The sequence below is a fragment of the Danio rerio genome, chromosome 22, assembly GCF_052040795.2.
Source record: "Danio rerio strain M-AB ecotype USA chromosome 22, GRCz13ab, whole genome shotgun sequence".
In the NCBI taxonomy this organism is placed as follows: domain Eukaryota; kingdom Metazoa; phylum Chordata; class Actinopteri; order Cypriniformes; family Danionidae; genus Danio; species Danio rerio.
The window spans coordinates 13491941-13513261 of record NC_141042.1 but is presented as its reverse complement, the minus strand read 5'-3'; the positions used below and the strand labels follow the sequence as shown (position 1 = coordinate 13513261).

The window sequence follows — 21321 nt, the reverse complement described above, 5'->3', positions numbered from 1 at the left end:
CATGTGGACCCTACAGCTGGAAGTTTGGCCTCATGACATCAGCGTGCGTGCTGTTTTCTTTTTTCTGATTGGTCAACACGGCTGGGTTCACACCAAATGTGGAAGATGTGAATTAGACAAATTTAAAATGTTCACAACAAGCGCAACACGTATTCCATGTCGTTCGACTGCAGGATGGAAATCCGCCTCTGTTCTCACATTTGCAATTTACAACTGACTTGTAATCTACTTTCGAAAATACTTAATTCTTAAGTCTCATGATCTCTGCTTGTTGGTTCAGTGTGCCTATAACATGCACCACGGTGTGTTTTTGTGTTGTCATGTGGATGGAGGTTTTTTAAAAGTGAAATCAGGGAAAACTCTACATGTACATGTGGACAAGCTTTACATGAGTGTAGATGGCATCCGAATTACAAAGTCTTTTTGGAAAGATTTCCCAGCTCCGGTTTCCCTGATTAATACAACCTAACAATCCTTTAGAGCATTTGGATATTAAAATGTGTTTGTGTTTTATGTGTATACTAATGCAAAGAGATGTGTCTTCAGTAAAGTTTTAAACTGAGGGCCTACTCACGCTAGCCTATCCGAACTGTGCCCGGGCAAGTTTCCTGGTTCATTTGACAAGTGTGAGTGCTCCGAACCGGGCCTAGGCACACTTGAGTTGGCCAGCCCTAGCCCGGTTGAAAGAGGTGTGCCAGAGCTCAGTTCGATTTTTGCTTTGGCGTGGTATGTTTATAGTGTGAGTGCAAAACGCACATGAAGCCGAAACTGAAGCTGTGACGTCCCTTTTAAGGGACTGTTTCATGTCCATATTATACGCAAACTGTCGTAGTTTATTAAAGATACAAGCCCCTCACGTTACGTCAGCGGCACCTTCAGCAAACCTCCTAAAACATGCAGCACGAGGACTTTTATGATCATTTATGAGTGTCAAAAGTAGTGGATCTTCCTTTTAACCAGCAAACGTCCTCAGTGAGCTACTAACACATCTGACCAGTCAATCTTCATACATCCACCCATTCATTTTCTTTTCAGCTTAGTCTCTTTATTAATGTTGTTGTTTCATTTTTAGAACAATTTGTAGAACTCTATCTTAACAGTTATCGTCCTTTTTGTGAACAGGCCTTTAAAGAAATCATAAAATGGCTTCAGTTTTTCACTCCAGCTAGTCAATGAGTTGAGTTTGGATCAAGTTTGACCTTTCCTTCAGATGTTAAACAGTTTGCTGCATCGACCTTGATATTTTCAATGTTTTCATGGCCGCTTCACTCCAAATCCCCTTGAAAGACGACACACTTTTTTTCCCTTTTTTCTCTCTCTCTTTCTCAGCTGTTGTCAGTCTGTCAATGGCTATTAGTTCAACTACATCTCTCCGGCCTCTCTTTTCTTTCCAGCTATTGATTTTGTGGAGTTTACTGTAAGGATCTGCTGATGAAAGAAGCGGCCGGCACTATCGTAATTCAACACAGGCCGCTGAAAGTAGGTGAGTGAACGCCATTGTGTGCTGATGTTTGATTCTGGATAAACTTCTTATGTATCCTTCAAGTCGTGTTACCGATAAGTCTGTGTATTTCTAACGTCATTGAAGGAAAGTTGATGGTATCATGGCAAGCGGGAGTTTTATTCGCATGCGTAATTCGAGCCTCATTGCACTAATGCAGTGCAAAAGTACTGGATTTTTCATGATTTTCAATTGATAGTTGAGATTGTTCCAGTGGAAATGTTCGTTACAACACATGGACTCAATCGCTGCGTTATTGATGACAAGAAAACAATCAATCACTGCAATTTTTCATTTATATATTCTGTTTTTAAACATTTCAAAGAATTAAAGAGCCCCTATTATGCAGTATAAAAGGTCATCCATTGGTTTTGGGGGTCTTCGACAGCAGGCTGATATGCATGCAAGCTCAAAAAACACTTTCATTGTCTTATAATATCCATTTATTTTTACTTAATTATCCCAACGACTCTTATGTGATTCGTTCAGTGATTCATTTGTTCCCAAACCATTCCTTAGCGTGATGCTAATCTGCTCTGATTGGCTCAATGACCCAGTCTGTTGTGATTGGTCAACAGAAGTGCATTAAAGCAAAGCAGTTAAACACCAGCATATTTCTCTTTTCTTACCCATAAGTAAAAACCGTGACACACATTCAGTATTAATCCACACAGTGGCAAAAGCTGAACTATTATGAAACTTGACCACCACACGTGTAGGTACAGCTGATGGTGGCCATAGCAATGACAAGCGGCAGTGGATCTCGTGCTCACAAATGATTTAAATCCGTAAACAAAGCGGCATGCGTCGCATTTTCAACGCATTTTAGATGCCATATGAGAATACAATGAGTTAACCAGATACAGTACAAGCTAATTACAATTAACAAAACACTTTTAAATACATAATTTGCAAGCTAGAGAAAACAAGGAGGCAACCATTTTAATCGCACTTACCTACACCTGTGAAATGGAGGAAGAAACTGATCCATGAACTGTGTGCTTTAAAGTTCCTGTCAAGCTCTGACAAAGTCCCATGTAGTCTTATCTGATCCTTCTCCTAACAAGCGAATCCCCCGTTGTAAGCATGCAGATTGCTGAAGCACCCGTCAGAAAAATGACAGAAACACAGCACAATGCTGGGGCTATAATGCTGAGGTATTTTTGTAAACAAACTTTAACCACTGACTCTACACAGCCTCATCCTTGGGTAGGAAAAATAACACTTACTTACCCTCACACTTCAGAGCACATCCTCTTCGCGACATGATTCAGCCAGGATCTGCCTCAATGTTTGTCTTCTTTATTTTCTTTCTTCAGTGTTTGTGGGCGGGGCCGGGGGATTAAATTTTCCCGAGTCTGCACGTGCAGCAAATGGGCGGGGCTTGAGTTCCATATCAATGTCAAGCTGGCACGGTTAAAGACTTGTTACTGCTGCAAATCAATTGAACCAGTTGACTTTTTACAGATGAATCAATAGTTTTAAACACGGTGCACTTTCAGATTTAAGCATCAGCTGGGAATTTCACTTCACTTAGAGTGTTACACACTGTATGAAAGGTCATTTTCAAAAACACAAAATAGGGGCTCTTTTAAACACGCTAGAAAGCCCCTGTTTTTAATCAAATCAAGTAGTTTATATATTTAGTTAAATATAACCATATGTATATAACTATAACAAATACAACAACTATTATGGATGCATAAAATCATTTATTTATTCATTTTCTTGTCGGCTTAGTCCCTTTATTAATCCGGGGTCGCCACAGCGGTATAAACCGCCAACTTATCCAGCAAGTTTTTTATGCAGCGGATGCCCTTCCAGCCACAACCCATCTCTGGGAAACATCCACACACACACTCATACACTACAGACAATTTAGCCTACCCAATTCACCTGTACCACATGTCTTTGGACTGTGGGGGAAACCGGAGCACCCGGAGGAAACCCACGCGAAGGCAGGGAGAACATGCAAACTCCACACAGAAACGCCAACTGAGCCGAGGTTCGAACCCGCAACCCAGCGACCATCTTGCTGTAAGGCAAAAGCACTTGCATAAAATCAATTAATTATAAAATCAAATAATTGTATTAGTTTACAGAAAACATATTTCAAGGGAAATTTATTAAGATAATTGTAAACCATTTAAAAACAAGTACATTTATATATTTATATTTTTTATCAAAGATTGTATTAATCATAACATTAACTTATTTTATTTGTATTTTTTATTGATTGTAGTTGTCCATTTTAATTAAATTGTCTTATTTAAATTAAACTACTTTAACAACACAACTAAACAACTAAACAACTGTTTAACTAAACAACACAATTCTTGATTTTTTTTTAATTGTTTTATGTTTAATCCGTTTAAATTTGTAAAAACAAATAAGTTGATGTTGTCCTACAAATCAATTGTGTGGAACCTAGCATTTTTTACAGTGAATCTAACAAAATTTATAATATTATTTTTTTTTTTTATTATTTAAAAAAATGCAAATTACAATAATTTTAATTATTATTGTTATTTAAAGGCCTATATTGCAATGAAATAAAAATGAAAGGAATTGATTAATAATATTTTTGGACAATCATCTCTTTTGGGAGGGTGTACAAATGTGATAAATATATTAAATTATATGACATTAAAATTACTTTAAGTCACACATTTTCAGGGGGAGAATATCGGCAGGAATCTTTATAGTGCTTCACTGTATTAAATCTGCGAGTCTTGGTTTTTTTTCCAGCAGTGTGTATGTGTTGCAGGTGTGTGTGTCGTGTGCTTGTTTGTTCTGTTGTTTAGCTCTCATGGGGAAATGTTCTCCTTTAAGAGCCCCTGTGGAGAAACGAGACACAACTATTGCTAAAGATGAAATCACAACTGAATGCAGACGCTGATGATGCAACTTCACTTGTAACAAAACAGACAATGTTTGCTTTTGCATTTGATTAAAAAATCTATATTGTATTAAAGAATTGACATTATGGGAATTATTTTATATTATATGTCAGATATTAGTTTAACATAGAAAGGTGTAAACAAAGCTTGCAACAGTCTATTTTATGACTAAAATTTAATAGAATTGTTATTCAATAAATTGTAGGTTAGTATGTATTTTATTGTGTATTTTAGGGGAAAATAAATTTAACATTTACAATTACTATACTTTTAAAGATTGATATTGCATATTTATTTTTTTCATAATTAATCACATTCTTTAAATTGTAAATGCACTGGTCAAAAGTAAAATAAAAAATAAAACATGCATACAGAAATAAAACAAAAATGTACGATATAGCTATATTTTAATTAAATTATGAATCGTAAATGTAAAATATTGTTTAAAATGCAAAATATCCCTAAAATAGAGTATTAAATTACAAAATATTTAATAGTATAAAAATCTAGATATATTTCTGTTTATTTTCATCACCAACGTTATTTTAGTTAACTATAACAGCATTAACTTTGCTTGAAAAATGCCTAATTTCTATATTTCCATCAAATTCCATGTGTTTTTGGACACTTTTTTCAATACATTTAACAAGTTTGCTAAACTCTTAACGCAGCAACACGCCTAAAATACACAACTGGCAAAACAGTTAATTTTATGCTCAAAATCACACATTATAAATCAAACCTCTAAACTACTTTTCAAAATACAATAATAAACGAACACACTACACCATGTCTAACAAAACACTGCAATCATGTTTCAAAATGAAATTATTGTTCAAAACACTAACACATGTTCTCTTCCAACATAAACATTCAGTCAATCAGAACACACTGACAATAAAAACACTATCATCAGCTGACATTACAGAAACTCCATTAGTTTATGTGTCAGCTCTGCCCTTATATTTGAAGTCTCGTTACAGTTTTGTTTCGTTGGGTTAAGTAAATGCATGCATTTTCTTTCGTTTACGGCAAAAATTCTATACAAAACGAAGAAAAAAAATTGCTTCATAAAATTTACAGTTTATGTAAAAAAAAATACAGACACAGAATTTCTGCAGTACAGACTTTTTTGCTGAAGGACATCACTGCAAACAGAAAAAGCACCACAATTATAATAAAATAACAAAGTAATCTTCTATACTGCCCGGTCTTTTGCCACATGTTCTTATCCACATTATACTTACAGTAATATCTTCTGTGGCCCGGCACGGTAACTGTGGCCCTTTGGCCTATTATGGTTTTCCTACGGCGACATCCCCAACCTTGTCAACATTGAAAATTTCATGTGGTACTTGATTGGCCTCTAACTTCATGACTCTCTGAAAGTAATTAGACACAGTGTATGCAAATGCTGTACTGTATATGTGCTGTATGTACTAATGAACTCCAGGTTTAAAGAGTAGTTTACTGCAAAACACACTGTGTATAGTACAGTAATGACTTTATTGCATAATCTTACATGGATGTATTGGTGACAGAGTTCTTTGATGTTCCTTTCAAAAACCTCAAGAGTTCTCTATTAGAACATATGATAATGTGATTGGAAAAACCAAAACAAGACATAAGTGTGCTTTCTAGATGGGAATCAGCTGTCATATATATATATATATATATATATATATATATATATATATATATATATATATATATATAAATATATATATATATATATATATATATATATATATATATATATATATATATATATATATATATGAGAGAGACTCATATATATATATATTTATTTTATTTATTTATTTTCAGCTGCCAAAACCATTTGCCATTTACTTATTTATTTATATATCCGCAATATGCTGTTTCTCATTGGCAATTGAATAAAATACAGGGAATAAACTTGTGTTTCAATTCACAATTAGAACAGCTGTTCACTTTGACTTTATCCTATATAATTTCTGTTTAGAACATGGTGTTATCTGTTCTGACATATTGTGTTAAAGCATTTGTAAATTTGACTGTAAATTTACATTGTTTTGTTCTTGGTTGTGCTTGTGTGTAAAAGAAGTTAAAGCATTTTAAATTTGTGTAAACTGGATGCATTTTGTGTCAAAACAACAAGAAATGTGTTAATTGTTTAGCCCACGAAGACGGATGTTGTGCTAATTGTGTTAAGAGTTTAGGAAACGTGTTAAATGTATTGTGTCATAGCAATTGTAAAAAACTGTAACATTTCGATTTTAAATCATTTAAATATTCAGCAAATCAACTCATAATTATCTATTAATGTTAGGCTATTTGTGCATATTTAAATAGCGTTCAAACCTTCTTTATAAATAGAAATAGGCGGTCAAACACCGCGTTAAAATGTCCACAATAAGGATCAATTTTGCTTCTATGCCTCGATGTTAACCGTCATATAAAACCAACGTTGTTAAATGCATGAAACAAATAAGCGCCGGGAGGGATTTGTCTACTAACCGAATGTTATTCCCCAGCAGGAGCCAGGCGAACACAAACACACACAAACACACATGGATTTGTGGGCACATTCGCCTCTGCCAAGCAGACAAACCCGGGAGCTGAAAATAGTTCAGATCAATGGGAGTCTCCAGCGGCGAGTGAGCTCTGGGTTGCCAGATCCGCTTATTATACGCGACTCGGATACTATTTTCTTAAATTGCGCTACAAAATAAACAGCCGCGGATCTGCTCACAAGTTACTGGAGATTAGTGAATAAAGTAAAGCGTGTCTCCAGCTTACAATTATTTAATTTTAATTAGAAATTGCTTCTGTTTTTGCCTTCCGAATTCAAAGCAGTTTCAAGGAGCTATGTTAGGGGATTCAAACTCAATCCCTGGAGGGCCGAAGCCCTGCACAGTTTGGTTCCAACCCTGCTCCAACACACTTACCTGTAGGTTTCAAACAACCCTGAAGCACTCAATTAGTTTGATCAGGTGTGTTTAATTAGGGTTGGAACTAAACTGTGCAGAGCTGCGGCCCTTTTGGAACAGAGTTTGACACCTGTGAGCTATGTGCACACCAATGATGAATTTCCTGTGAAAGCTTTATGTGACTATTTTCAATTTCATAGGGTTCCTTTTACAGCATCGATGTTGTAATATAATTAAAATTTATTCCGTTAAATAGATTTAAGTTTCCATGTGGTTGTTAAATTGTAAAAAGAGATGAAAAAAACTTTTAAACACGGGCACTGTCTTAGCCACAGGCTAACATGGAAATTTCATTGAAAATACTGGGGTGGAATTAATCTCCATAGTTTAAAGACATGGTGCGGAAAAATATAATTTAATGCAGTGCTATTTGTTTGGACTGACAACCACTTTATATCATATGTCAGCCAGACATTTACGATTGCTGTTTTTTAAAGAAATCAGATCTTAAACGTTTCGATTTTGTATGGGATGACAATTAACCGGAAGCCCTGGGGCTGACTGACTGAAATGAAAAGTCTGTGTTGTGTGCATATACCCGGGGCCGGCATGTCCATAGAGGCGACCAAGGCGGCCGCCTTACCACCCGCGCCCTCAGTTATATCTGTGTCCCAGACACTACCCTCACCACCCGCGCCCTCAGTTATATCTGCGTCCCAGACACTACCCTCACCACCCGCGCCCTCAGTTATATCTGCGTCCCTGACACTACCCTCACCACCCGCGCCCTCAGTTATATCTGCGTCCCTGACACTACCCTCACCACCTGCGCCCTCAGTTATATCCGCATCCCAGACACTACCCTCACCACCTGCGCCCTCAGTTATATCTGCGTCCCTGACACTACCCTTACCACCCGCGCCCTCAGTTATATCTGCGTCCCTGACACTACCCTCACCACCCACGCCCTCAGTTATATCCGCGTCCCTGACACTACCCTCACCACCCGCGCCCTCAGTTATATCTGCGTCCCTGACACTACCCTCACCACTCGCGCCCTCAGTTATATCTGCGTCCCTGACACTACCCTCACCACCCGCGCCCTCAGTTATATCTGCGTCCCTGACACTACCCTCACCACCCGCGCCCTCAGTTATATCTGCGTCCCTGACACTACCCTCACCACCTGCGCCCTCAGTTATATCCGCGTTCCTGACACTACCCTCACCACCCGCGCCCTCAGTTATATCTGCGTCCCTGACACTACCCTCACCACCTGCGCCCTCAGTTATATCCGCGTTCCTGACACTACCCTTACCACCCCCGCCCTCAGTTATATCCGCATTCCTGACACTACCCTTACCACCCCCGCCCTCAGTTATATCCGCGTTCCTGACACTACCCTTACCACCCCCGCCCTCAGTTATATCCGCGTGCCCGACACTACCCTCACCACCCGCGCCCTTCATTATATCCGCATCTAGGGCGGCAGAATAGAGAGGGTTGCGGTTGAGGGTAGCGTGACCTTCCTTTGCCTAGAGCGGCAGTTCAGCTTGCTTCGGCCCTGCATATACCCCATTTAGCATGCCGGGGAATAATTTATTGATAATAACAACTAAAAATTTTTATGTTAAAAGAAGTTGTTCTAATATTGGGTATGATTTCCACATTTCCAAAGTTATATTGATTTTCGTTGAAGATGAAAAAAAAATGTATGAATATCAATCTTTTTTCCTACACTTGACTGCATTTCAAATTATGGGTTGTACTTCTGGTTTGAGGAACTTCCATTTGTTAGAACCTTTAGCTTCACATTTGCGCCACATGTTTGTTGTCTTTTAACATTCAATAGATAAACTGTAAAGATAATTATAGCACCTCACTGTAAACAATTGTTTGTTTGCTTTTTTCAAATGTCACTAATTTTACCAGAAATGACTCCAGATTCACACAAAGTAGCACTGATGGGATCCAAGACCTGTGAAGAGACGATGCAAAGGTATCCATAATCCTGGACCAGGCCGTATACTGAGCAGATGCTGTGGTGGTCATAGAGGATGACAGACCCCAATGACAGACGAGTCTCCGCACTAATCCCGTGGGCCAGCCTGAACACCCGCATACCTGGAGCTTCTCAATGATGTACGTTCAGCGTTCTGCCTTTGGCGCCTAGACTACAGCTCTGCACGAGAAGTTTGGCCAGAGGAGAAATGGTCGTGTCCAACTAAGCCTGGTTTCTCTTGAGGTTTTTCCATCACTTTCTTTAATTGGCGAAGTTCGGTGTTTGGACTTTCAGCAGTAAAATTTAAACCACTCTGAACTGAACTTAAAGTCTGAAAACTGGACTGACACAGTTTCAATTTACTAGAACTTCTATGTTAAGCTGCCTTGACACAATCCACATTGTAAAGGCGCTATAGAAATACACATGAATTGAATTGAATCATGTAGTGTACAAAATAAGTGGAAAGCTAATGGTCTTTTGGGTCTCAAATTGATTGTATTTTTCCTTCCAATGGTGGCATGTTAAAGCCAATATAAACTAATGGAATACGTCCAAAAACATAATAGTAACCATTGAAATGTACTGGTAAATTTTACAACCCATACACTCTCATTCACACACACTCATACACTACGGCCAATTTAGCTTACCCAATTCACCTATTCCACATGTCTTTGGACATTGCAAACTCCACAAAAAAATTGTGACCCAGCCAAGGCTTGAACCAGTGACCTTCTTGCTGTGAGGCGATCGTTCTACCCACTGTGTCATCATGACACCCCGAACTGATATCAATAACATTAAAAATATCATTTATCGGCCGATAACAATATGGCCGCCGATATATCCTGCATCCGTTATTAGAATTTTCTATAATGGGTTTGGCTTTTCAGGTTGTCTTGCAAGAGTTGCAAACACTGCTCCAGCTCAATCGTATCCCTTCAGAAAAAAAAAAATAAACATCAAAACCGTCGAATTTGAAATGTTTTAATGAACATATCGGAATTTTTTAAAACTTTATTTTCACTTTGCATCTCTAAAGTTATTACTACTGGTGGTATGTTAAAAACCAATGAATCCTAATGGGATATGTCCCAAAACACATTAGAAAAGATGCGCTGATTTTAATGCTTAAATGTGGATGGTTTATAATGTTTTAATGGTATTTGCAGTGTAAACCATTAGAATCGTGATGGTTTATATTGTTTTGTTTTGTTGGTTGTTGTTTTTTAGTAGGGCAAAGATACGGTTGAGTTAAAGACTTGAAGAGAACAGCAGACAGAAGCTGGATGGTTTGCTTGAGGATCAAGGAAAGTAAAATTTCAATCAATATGGGACTCAAAGATATGTGAGGAAGTCAAATATAGCGGGGGTGTGTCTCTCACACTTCTGCTCGCCATGTTCCCATCTCTCTCTCTCTCTCTCTCTCTCTTTTTTTCTCTCTCTCTCTCTCTGGTTGTCGTTGATGGCTGTCCGGTATCGTCCATTATGGCTTCACTCTCTCAGCAGGAGGCACTCCAGCAGGGGTCTGTGTGTTTGTGTGTGTGTGTGTGTGTAAGCGGAGCAGATCTCAAGGGCGAGTCAGGACATTCTGGCCGTAAGTTACCCCTCCATCATACGAACTGCGCATTTTAACCCTTGTGCATGACTGAAAATAGTTTCGCACAGATCCAGAGAAGACACAAATATCCACGTCCAAACAACCACAACAAAAAAAATACAGTCATAAACATTCATATATGTATTTTTACTTTCACTGGCATGGATATTCATAATCAATACAATTCAGTGTAGTGCATTACTAAATGCTAAGCAGGGATGCCATGGTGGCTGGCATAGTGGTTAGCATGTTTGGCAGTTTTCATGTTCTCCCCGTGTATTCATAGGTGCTCCGAATTCCCCCACATTCCAAACACATGCCCTATAGGTGAATTGAATAAACTAAACTGACCGAACTGTGTGAATGGGAGAGTGCGTGGGTGTTTCCCAGCACTGAGGATTGCATCTTCAAGTAAAACATATGACAGAGCAATTGGTGGGTAATTCCGCTGTGGTGACCCCTGATAAAGCAGGGAATAAGCTGATGGAAAGTGAGTGATAAGCAGCATTGTTTTTTTAATTGTTAATCTTGATATGTCAATGCCAATTAGTATATGCTATACACAACAAACTCTTGACATTCAGACCAGTGCATGTGCATGATTGTAATTACATATTTTTATCTAGAAAGTAGATTTCAGAGACAGACATCAATATCGACTTGAAAAAGCCTAGTCTGACAGTTTAAAGTAGTTTGCATAGATGGATAAATACATCTAGGTCACAGGTGTCAAACTCAGTTCCTGGAGGGCCGCAGCTCTGCACAGTTTAGTTCCAACCCTGATTAACCACACCTGATCAAACTAATTGAGTCCTTCAGGTTTGTTTGAAACCTACAGGTAAGTGTGTTGGAGTTCAGTTGGAACTAAACTGTGTTGAGCTGCGGCCCTCCAGGAACTGAGTTCGACACCCCTGATCTATGTTGCTGAGATCCTCTTGGTGGTGATTATGCAGTTGCTACGTCACTCCATATAGTTTCTAAGGTCAACTGGTTGATTTCTAGGCAGATGTTGTAGGAGTGGCAGCTTGGTGGCGTAGTGGGTAGTGCTGTCGCCTCACAGCGAGAAGGTCGCTGGTTCGAGCCTAGGCTGAGTCATTTGGCATTTCTGTGTGGAGTTTGCATGTTCTCCCCGTGTTCCCCCTGTGGGTTTTCTCCAGGTGCTCCGATTTTCCCCAGTCCAAAGACATGCTATAGGTGAATTGGGTAAGCCAAACAGTCCGTAGTGTATGTGTGTGCAATTGGAGTGCATGGGTGTTTCACGTGTGATGGGTTGCAGCTGGAAGGGCATCCGCTGCGTAAAACATATGCTGGATAAGTTGGCGGGTCATTCCGCTGTGGCGACACCAGATTAATAAAGGGACTAAGCCAAAAAGAAAATGAATGAATGAATATTGTAGAAGTTACTTATTGTGGTCCTTTGGGTGTTTGCTATTGTGTTTCTATGTGACATTGCTAGGGTCGTCTAGGTAGTTGCTGGGTTGTTTGGTAAGGGGTTTTAGGTGGTTGTTATGCAGTTGCAATGGTATTCCAAGAGTGGTTACACCAACAGTACATCTTGGTAAATTAAGCTTTTCTGTGAAGCCTTGGCTAAAAAAATCTGTGTTATCTTTGATGATGGTTTGAGATTTGATAAACAGATAAATGCAGTCGTCAAATCCTGCCTTTTTCAGTTTCGACTCTTAAAAGCATTCAAACCTATTCTAACTAGATATTCTAGCTAAAAAAAAAAATTGGAAAAAATGCTTTTATTACCGGTATTTTGGACTACTGTAACTCACTGTAGTTTGGAATTAGTCAGACAACTCTATCCTGTAGCATTCTGTGCTAGCTATATAAGCATTTCAGATTTTGATTTCACGCAGATTTTAAAAGAATGAACTGGTCAAATGATGATTTAGTATATTGAAGTCTACATTAAAGAGGTCTACATTTAATAGGTCAGATTGAAGCTACTCTTCTGGCTCATGCTTTTGATTTACCATGAAATTCAAAGGTGATGCTCTGAGGGAGTTCAGCTATACTGTACGCCGCTGTCTCCTGAGATGGAGCTGTAACGTGTGTCAAGTGAATATTGGCTGCCAGCTTGTCCCCCGAGTCTCTGTGCCACAACGAGTCCAGTCACAATCACACTCCGCCACGTTTCACAGGACACAGTGGAAAACTAAAATCAAATATTAATAAAGCCCTGTCCCTGAAGACCGACCATGGCCCGCATTCCCCTTACCAAAGACCAGTGCCAGTCCATCTGTCCTAGAAAATGTACTTGCATAAGCGCAGTGTTATTCTATAGTGACATTGAATTATTAGAAAATTAATTTATACTTCAGGTGTATTATTTTTTTAATAATTCAATAGGTTAGAGTAGATTATTTTACTTATACTATGGTTAACAGACCAAAAGACACTGTCAGGTGTTGTATTTCAAGTTTTTGTCCTCAAACTGCTCCTGTGTGTAGTATTAGTACAACTTTTTGTTTGTTTTGGTGTTCATTTTTGACAGTAAAGTAACTGATATCATTCAGCATAGTGATTTGGAACTGTAATGTGGTCAAAACCTGCCCGGAACTACTTTACCTGTGTGTTTATCTGACAATGACATGTTCACCATCTAATCGGAATCGAGCATTCACCAGCCCTGTAGTATAAAGTCGTCTACAATGCTAGTAAATGACCTCTTTTTTCTGGCTACCACTAACGGGAGCAGCACAGAGCGATTGTGGCTTCTCCGTCTGACCTGTACAAACTTTGGCATCAGCACTTCACTGTTTTAATGCCATGGAAGACGTTCTGCCCTCCCCGTGGGATCTTAATTATGTTTAATGGGATCGTGATGTTCCTTCGGTTTAGCGGTAATGACCAGTGTTTAATTCCAAGGAGAAATTATATAAAGCACTCGCCGCAAATTCAAATGGCAGATTTTTTAACTTGGGCTTTTAGTTGTACTCTCTTCATTACTACTAATACTAATATAATATACTAATATACTAATACATACTAATTAGGGCTAGTATTTTTAAAGTAATTACAACTTGTTAGCCAGCAGGGGCAGCAAACTGTTTTTATAATTAAGTCATTCATTCATTCATTTTCTTGTCGGCTTAGTCCCTTTATTAATCTGGGGTCACCACAGCGGAATGAACCGCCAACTTATCCAGCACATTTTTACGTAGCCGATGCCCTTCCAGCCGCAACCCATCTCTGGAAAACATCCACACACTCATTCAAACACACACTCATACACTATGGACAATTTAGCCTACTCAATTCCCCTGTACCGTATGTCTTTGGACTGTGGGGGCCGGAGCACCCGGAGGAAACCCACGTATACGCGGGGAGAACATGCAAACTCCACAGAGAAATGCCAACTGAGCCGAGCCCATGTTCGAACCAGTGACCCAGCGACCGTCTTGCTGTGAGGCGACAGCACTACCTACTCCGCCTCTGCATCGCCTATAAATAAGTCTTTGAATCAAATGAAGTCAATGAGTTAAAAATAAATCAATCAAATGAGTGAGTCATTGAAATGTTTACTCAGTCAATTATTTTAAAAAAAAAGTGATTCTTCTCTAAAGCATTAAAATATTAGGAGGTGTCTGAAATTAATAATGTACCACAAACACAACAATAATACACATTTATTGTGAGGTTTTCCGAAACTGCAGATTCATTTTATTCTCTGTGCATGATTCAATTAATGTTTTCTTTTTCTTAAAAGATCAATTCAGTGAATGAATCTTTATAATGAGTCATTGATTTAGTCAGACTTTATCACAATCAGTGTTGCCAGATATAGCTGACTTTTTCCAGCCCAAATGCTGTCCAAAACCCACTCAAACGCACAAACAAATATTAGATAGCTTTATTTAATTGAGATTTACAGGTGCATCGGTGCACCTGCAGCAGTAATTCGATCAATGTCCGTTGTGGTAAAGAAGGAGCTGAGCCGAAAGGCAAAGCTTTCGTTTTACCGGTCAATCTACGTTCTTTCTTTCACTCTCACTATCCTCACATGAGCTTTGGATCATGACCGAAAGGACAAGATCTCGCATACAAGCCGCCGAAATGAGGTTCCTTCACAGGGTGACAGGGCACATTCTAATAGATACCTAATACCTAATAGGTAAGGAGCTCTGTCACCCACAAGGACGGAGCTCGGAGTAGAGCCGCTGCTCCTCCACATCGAGAGAAGTCAGCTGTGGTGGCTCAGGCATCTGTTTCTGATGCCTTCAGGACGCCTACCTAGGGAGGTGGTCCAAGCATGTCCCATCAGGAGGAGGCCTTGGGGAAGACCCAGGACATGCTGGAGGGACTGTGTCTCTCGGCTGGCCTGGGAATACCTCATGATCCTTCCGAGGAGCTGGAGGAAGTGTCCGGGAAAAGGGAAGTCTGGGGTTCTCTCTTAAGACTGCTGCCCCCGCGCCCCGGCCCCGGATAAGCGGATGAAAATGACATGACATGACATTTATTTAAATTGAAATTAACCTAGTTACTTTGACTGTTATAATTTAACCAAATAGCAACCAACATCGGCAGTCACAGAACCACAACATAACCGGATCACATTGAAACACTTCCCCCCTTTCACCCACAAATTGTACTAACTATTGTGTAGATTACACTACCTATTAGAGTATGTTTTACTTTCAAAAAGTGGAAAAGATTTCTTCCATTCTGTGTTTTAAATTCTTTTGAACATTATTAGGTGCTGCTTGTATGTCAGACAATGCTTCTATGTTTGTTTTTGCTGTCAATTGCAGAAAAAAAGATTGATAAAATTGTCATGATAAACGAAAACTGCAGGCGCTGCATGATGGACTCAAAGAGGAGTCAGATTTGTCCGGGGAGTCAGATTTTGATACAACTTTCCTTTACCTCCTCTTGCTGGTGTTCCCACGCGGTTTGCGCTATACACTGGTCACTACTAGCTGAATGGAGTAGGAGCACACAGTAAGGTTTTGTTGAATAATTTGCATATCAAATTTACGTTTCAAAACCGCCAAAATTTTGTCAAGTCACCAATGCCATTTTTTACCTGTACAATCAAATTCAAAACCGCCCAATCTGGCAACACTGTTCACAATTCTCATTATTGAGACTTTATTATTGAGTTTTATCTTACAATTCTGACTTTGTTTTGCAATTTCATGTTAATATTTTGCAATTCGTCTTTTTCCTTAAAAAAATTTTAATTATATTGAAATTATCTGTAGTCACTGAATCGTTCACTTAATTCATTTAAATAATGAATCATTCAGTCAGTGGATTCTTCAAAAATCACTGATGTTAACAAACAATAAAAAAAAGATTTGGTAAATATTTGTAATATTATAACAGTAAAATTATATAATAATAGTAAGTATTATGTAGTTCTTAATTCAAAACCTAAAGTCAGTCGTTATGTTTCCATCTAAAAATGCAAATAAAATGTATTGCGCGAAACTGGAATAATGCATAAAAGACGTGCAAATAAAGCAGTGTTTCCATCCAACGAGTCAAAGAAAACAAAACCATCACTTCCTGATTAACTGGCTTCAAATATCAACAGTAAAAACAGAATTTGTTGCGGTAGGAGAAGCTGAGTGAATCTTTTCTTCATTTAATAAATGATTTGCACCTCATAAGATGATGCCGACAGTCAATGAATGTGTGGTGGTGATTAAAGCCATAACACCCAGAGCGCAGACACTCTCGACAGTTCTGGGGGTCATTAATAATATAATAACACTAATACTAAAATGGCTAAGAAGTTTTAGATTGACCAAAACAACATTTCAGATGCTTCACAATGTGGTCAGCCTGCTGGTTTGTCCATTCACAGACATTTTTATCATCACATGACCTCTTATAACAAAATCACATTACTTTTCTTAATGTGCATACTGGAATTTGTTCAGTAAAAGTCTTTCGTAGTTTATGTGCATCTTTTTAATCGAATAAAAAGTTTATTCTACTCAGTTATGAGCCAACAGAGTAGGTGGATGGAAACATAGCTACTGACACTGACAGATTCATTAAGAAATGAATCAAGTGGCCGTCTTTATAAGTGAGTTATTGGAATGCTCTCTAAATCGATTCATTCAAAACTGATGATTCATTCGGGAACAAAACTGGTTAATCCCTTTATGAGTGACTCTCTAATTCACTCTTTCAGATTAGTCAAAACACAATGATTCATTCAGCAACAAAACACAGTTACACAATTTAGCCATATGGCTATTTTCATTGGCAGACCAAAAATAGACAACTTGTGTCTAAAACATGTTACTCGTCAACTTAAAGTGCGTTTGTATGTCGAACTGAGATCAACACTTTAGGAACAAAAAAATGTCAGTTTGTTTAAACACTTTCCATCCACTTCACATTATTCTGTTTATATTTACAGTGTTCACAGGAGAAAATACATGAGGATGAACAGAAATGATGGAATATGTCATAAACTGGAAGGTATGGCAAAGATGATGAATTATTTGCAGTACTTGGAGGACATAAGTCACGGTGAGCGAGTCAGTTGTTTGTTTTTTCAATTGTTTACCTTCATAATGGAGTGACCTAGACTCGGCAGATGAGTAAGAATCCTGATTGGTTGAGCGCCTGAAGGAAATGTAAACAAGGGAAGAAAAGCGAAAGACTCACTCATAATATTTTGATAGGGCTTCTGGACATTAACACTCGACTGCACCGATTCGTCAACCTCATCCCGGGGACATTTGAGTGTGTGTTGTGCAGTCGTCCGGTCTTTAATATGAGCTAACATGGCGTTCGATAAAGACACACTTCATTGGTTTGTACAAGGTAATATTTGAGACAATTACCCACAGAATACTTATTAGGGTTGTATCAATTTGTTTTTCCTATTTAAGCTCCAGTCAGTATTTGAATTAATACATTAGGATGGATGGATGGATGGATGGATGGATGGATGGATGGATGGATGGATGGATGGATAGATAGATAGATAGATACACTGTAAAAAATAAATTGTTGAGAAAACAGAAAAAATAAGGCAACTTGATGCAGTAAGAACTTTGAGTTGTCTCAACAACTGTTTTTTAGTTTTGCTCAGTAACAATTTTTTGTTCAGCTAACATAATTTAGTTTCTTTATGCAATGTTGATTATTGTATTTTACTAATGAAGATATTCTTGTCACATCAACTGAAGCAACAGTAACTGCTATTGAGTCAATACATTTTTTTCTGTTTAGTGGATGATTTTTTTTCAAATTTGCAAAATAAGTAATTAGTTCTAATCAGCATATCATAGCAGTTAGGAGTTTTTAATCATTTTACTTAAAAATGAACACAAACTTACTACTTTATCCATTCATTTTACTTTGGCTTAGTTTCTTTATTCATCAGGGGTCACCACAGCTGAACGAACTGCCAACTTGTTCAGCATATATTTTACAGGGTATGCCCTTCCAGCTGCAACCCAGTACTGGCAAACACCCATTCACACTTAGACACCTGTACCTCATGTCTTTGAACTATGGCGGAAACCAGAGTACCCGGAGAAAACCCACGTGAACACAGGGATGCCAACTGACCCAGCCAGGTCTCGAACCAGCAACCTTCTTGCTGTGAGGTGACTGTGCTACCAACTGCGCCACTGTGTCACCACTCTTTCAAGCAACTGATAAACAAACTTAGTTTTCGATCGTCACGTCACGCAAGCACAAATTATTTAAATATCAACATTTCTGTTCAACACAAAAATGTTTGTCCAGAAAACTCAGTTAAACATGTAGACATAACATTTAGCGGATATTGTTGACATAACATATATTTTTATGTAATCAATTCGTATTCACAATTCTTAGTATTTATGACAGAAAAAGTACAGTGTGCTGAACAAATGGTGATTTTGTTTTTTAGAGTGAGATAGATAGATAGATAGATAGATAGATAGATAGATAGATAGATAGATAGATAGATAGATAGATAGATAGATAGATAGATAGATAGATAGATAGATAGATAGATAGATAGATAGATAGATAGATAGATAGATAGATAGATAGATAGATAGATATTGACAACCATACTAGGAAAATCAAGTAACAAAAAAATGTGAAAATCAATTGTCCACGTATTTCAAAATATATTATTTTGTGTTCAGCAGAAGAAAGAAACTCAAACCTGTTTGGAACAAGTCAAGAGTGAGTAAATGATGACAGATTTCATTTTTGTGTGAACTATCCCTTTAAGACCCTCAAGATCTAAATATTCTCAGGGAAATTTTCAAAGAGAGAGAGTCAAAAAAAAGTCCACATCATTACATGTTCCCATTTAAATTCTGTATTTCTTCCATCAGTGCTTCTGTTTTATTATGAGCAGCGTCTTTTGAGGATTCAAATACTGATGTCAGATTTCATCAAGTCTGATGTAAACATTTCAGCGCACTGGTACACCCAGACAATATTTATTCACAATGAGCTCGATTCCCATTCTCAGTCATCTGCGCTGGATTCCCGAGAGGAAACTTTTGGAGAAAAACAGGAAAGTTGTGTTCAAAGAGGAGGCTTTTTAATCGATCCAGCAGTTCATAGTTCCCATGGGCTTAGACATGTAAAAGGGGTTTTAATTCTAACAAAATTATTCTGTCGTTCTCCCATTCCACTGATCTCAGTTTTGTTTTGCCGATGAGAAAGTTTGTTCTTATCATATTGTCACCAATCTGGGCAGTTTAAATCAGGCACTTGATGTTTCTTGAGCGTTGGTCACATTTTTTTTTTAAACTGAATATATATAATAATGAATATAAACACATATATTTTCACTCACCGGCCATTTTATTAGGTACACCTTACTAGAACTGGGTTGGACCACCTTTTGCCATCAGAACTGTTTATACAAGGCAGGATGAATCCATGCTTTCATGTTGTAGACATCAAATTCTGACCCTACCATCCAAATGATGCAGCAGAAACCAAGACTCATCAAACCAGGCAACAGTTTTCCAATCTTTTATTTTGGTGAGCCTGTGCGAATTGTTGCCTCAGTTTCCTGTTCTTAGCTGACAGGAGTGGCACCGGGTGTGGTCTTCTGCTGCTGTAGCCCATCCGCCTCAAGGTTCAACTTGTTGTGTGTTCAGAGATGCTCTTTTCATACCTCGGTTGTAACGAGTGGTAATTTGAGTTACTGTTGCCTTTCTATCATCTATTAGCCGTTCTGGATCCAGTCTGGCCACCAAGTCATTTGCGCCCACAAGACTGCCACTCACTGGATATTTTCTCTTTTATGGACAAGTAAACCCTAGCGATGATTGTGCGTAAAAATCCCAGTAGATCAGCAGTTTCTGAAATACTTAAACCAGCCTGTCTGGCAACAACCTTGCCACATTCAAAGTCACTTAAATCACCTTTCCTCCCCATTCTGACAGCCTGTTTGAACTGCAGCATATCGTCTTGACCATGTCTATATGCCTAAATGCATTCAGTTGCTGACATGTGATTGGCCCATTTGAAAATTGCGTTAACGAGCAGTTGCAGAGGTGTACCTAATAAAGTGGCCGGTGAGTATATATATACATAAATATTCTTCATTAAAAAAGGGCATTTTATGGTTTGATAGATAGATTTTATTGTAATCCTTAATGCTAGCACAGCGTTTGATAAAAAAAAATACATAGATTCCTCAAATTACGTGAATTTCCAGTAAAAAAAAACGCCTTAAAATTTTCCACATAAACTGCGGGAAATCAGTTATTGTCACCATTCTTGGCAACATAGTAAGTCTCTGATTTAAATAAATGAAAACAACAAATTAAAAATAACATTCTGTTATCTGGCATTTTTCTCTGAATGTGACGCATGCAAAAATTCCACATCACCGCTAATGCTTTCTCCATGTTTGGATCAATCAAAAGAGCTCAGATTTACTGCTGTGCTGCAAAACGATGCAAGAATGGCTTGTACCTTTCAATCTTTCTGAAATATCTCATCCCACAACATTCATACAAGCATGAATAAAACCTCAATTTATGTGGTTAGTTCAAAGCCCAGCAAAGCATTACCCTAAAGAGCATAAAGGCACTTACTAGCATCATGCTAACAACCACTCAATGCTCTTTATCGTGCTATTAGCGCAGCTGCTAGAACATAATTAGCTTAGCTTTAAAGCTAAGGCATAAAACATTGACCAAAAACCTAATTTTCTCCTCGATTTTGAGCAGAACCTGCTCAAAAGAACAATACTAACTCTTTCCAGATTAGCAGTAGGGACAGAAAGAACTGCTAATGTCACTTTACGCCCACACAGGAGCATTGTGTGCCAGTTTTACGCCACAGAAATTCAAGCTTCGAGGTCAAAACAGAGCATTTCTAAACGTAGTGTGACGACTCAATCTGAACCGCAGATATAAACAAGTGAATCAGTGAAATAATGCAGAGAGCGTCAGGAAAAA

The 21321-nt window shown here is 38.3% G+C and overlaps 1 protein-coding gene across 1 annotated transcript in view; it reads left to right on the top strand.

Moving 5' to 3' along the window:
• The window catches only part of ahr1b (aryl hydrocarbon receptor 1b), an 88907-nt gene extending 78644 nt beyond the window's left edge, over window positions 1-10263 (top strand). The window contains exons 13-14 of the mRNA XM_087302752.1: window positions 1395-1483; window positions 9246-10263. The gene's annotated coding sequence lies outside the window, so the exon portion shown is untranslated. The remainder of the gene's footprint in view (window positions 1-1394; window positions 1484-9245) is intronic.
• The last annotated feature ends 11058 nt before the right edge of the window (window positions 10264-21321 follow it).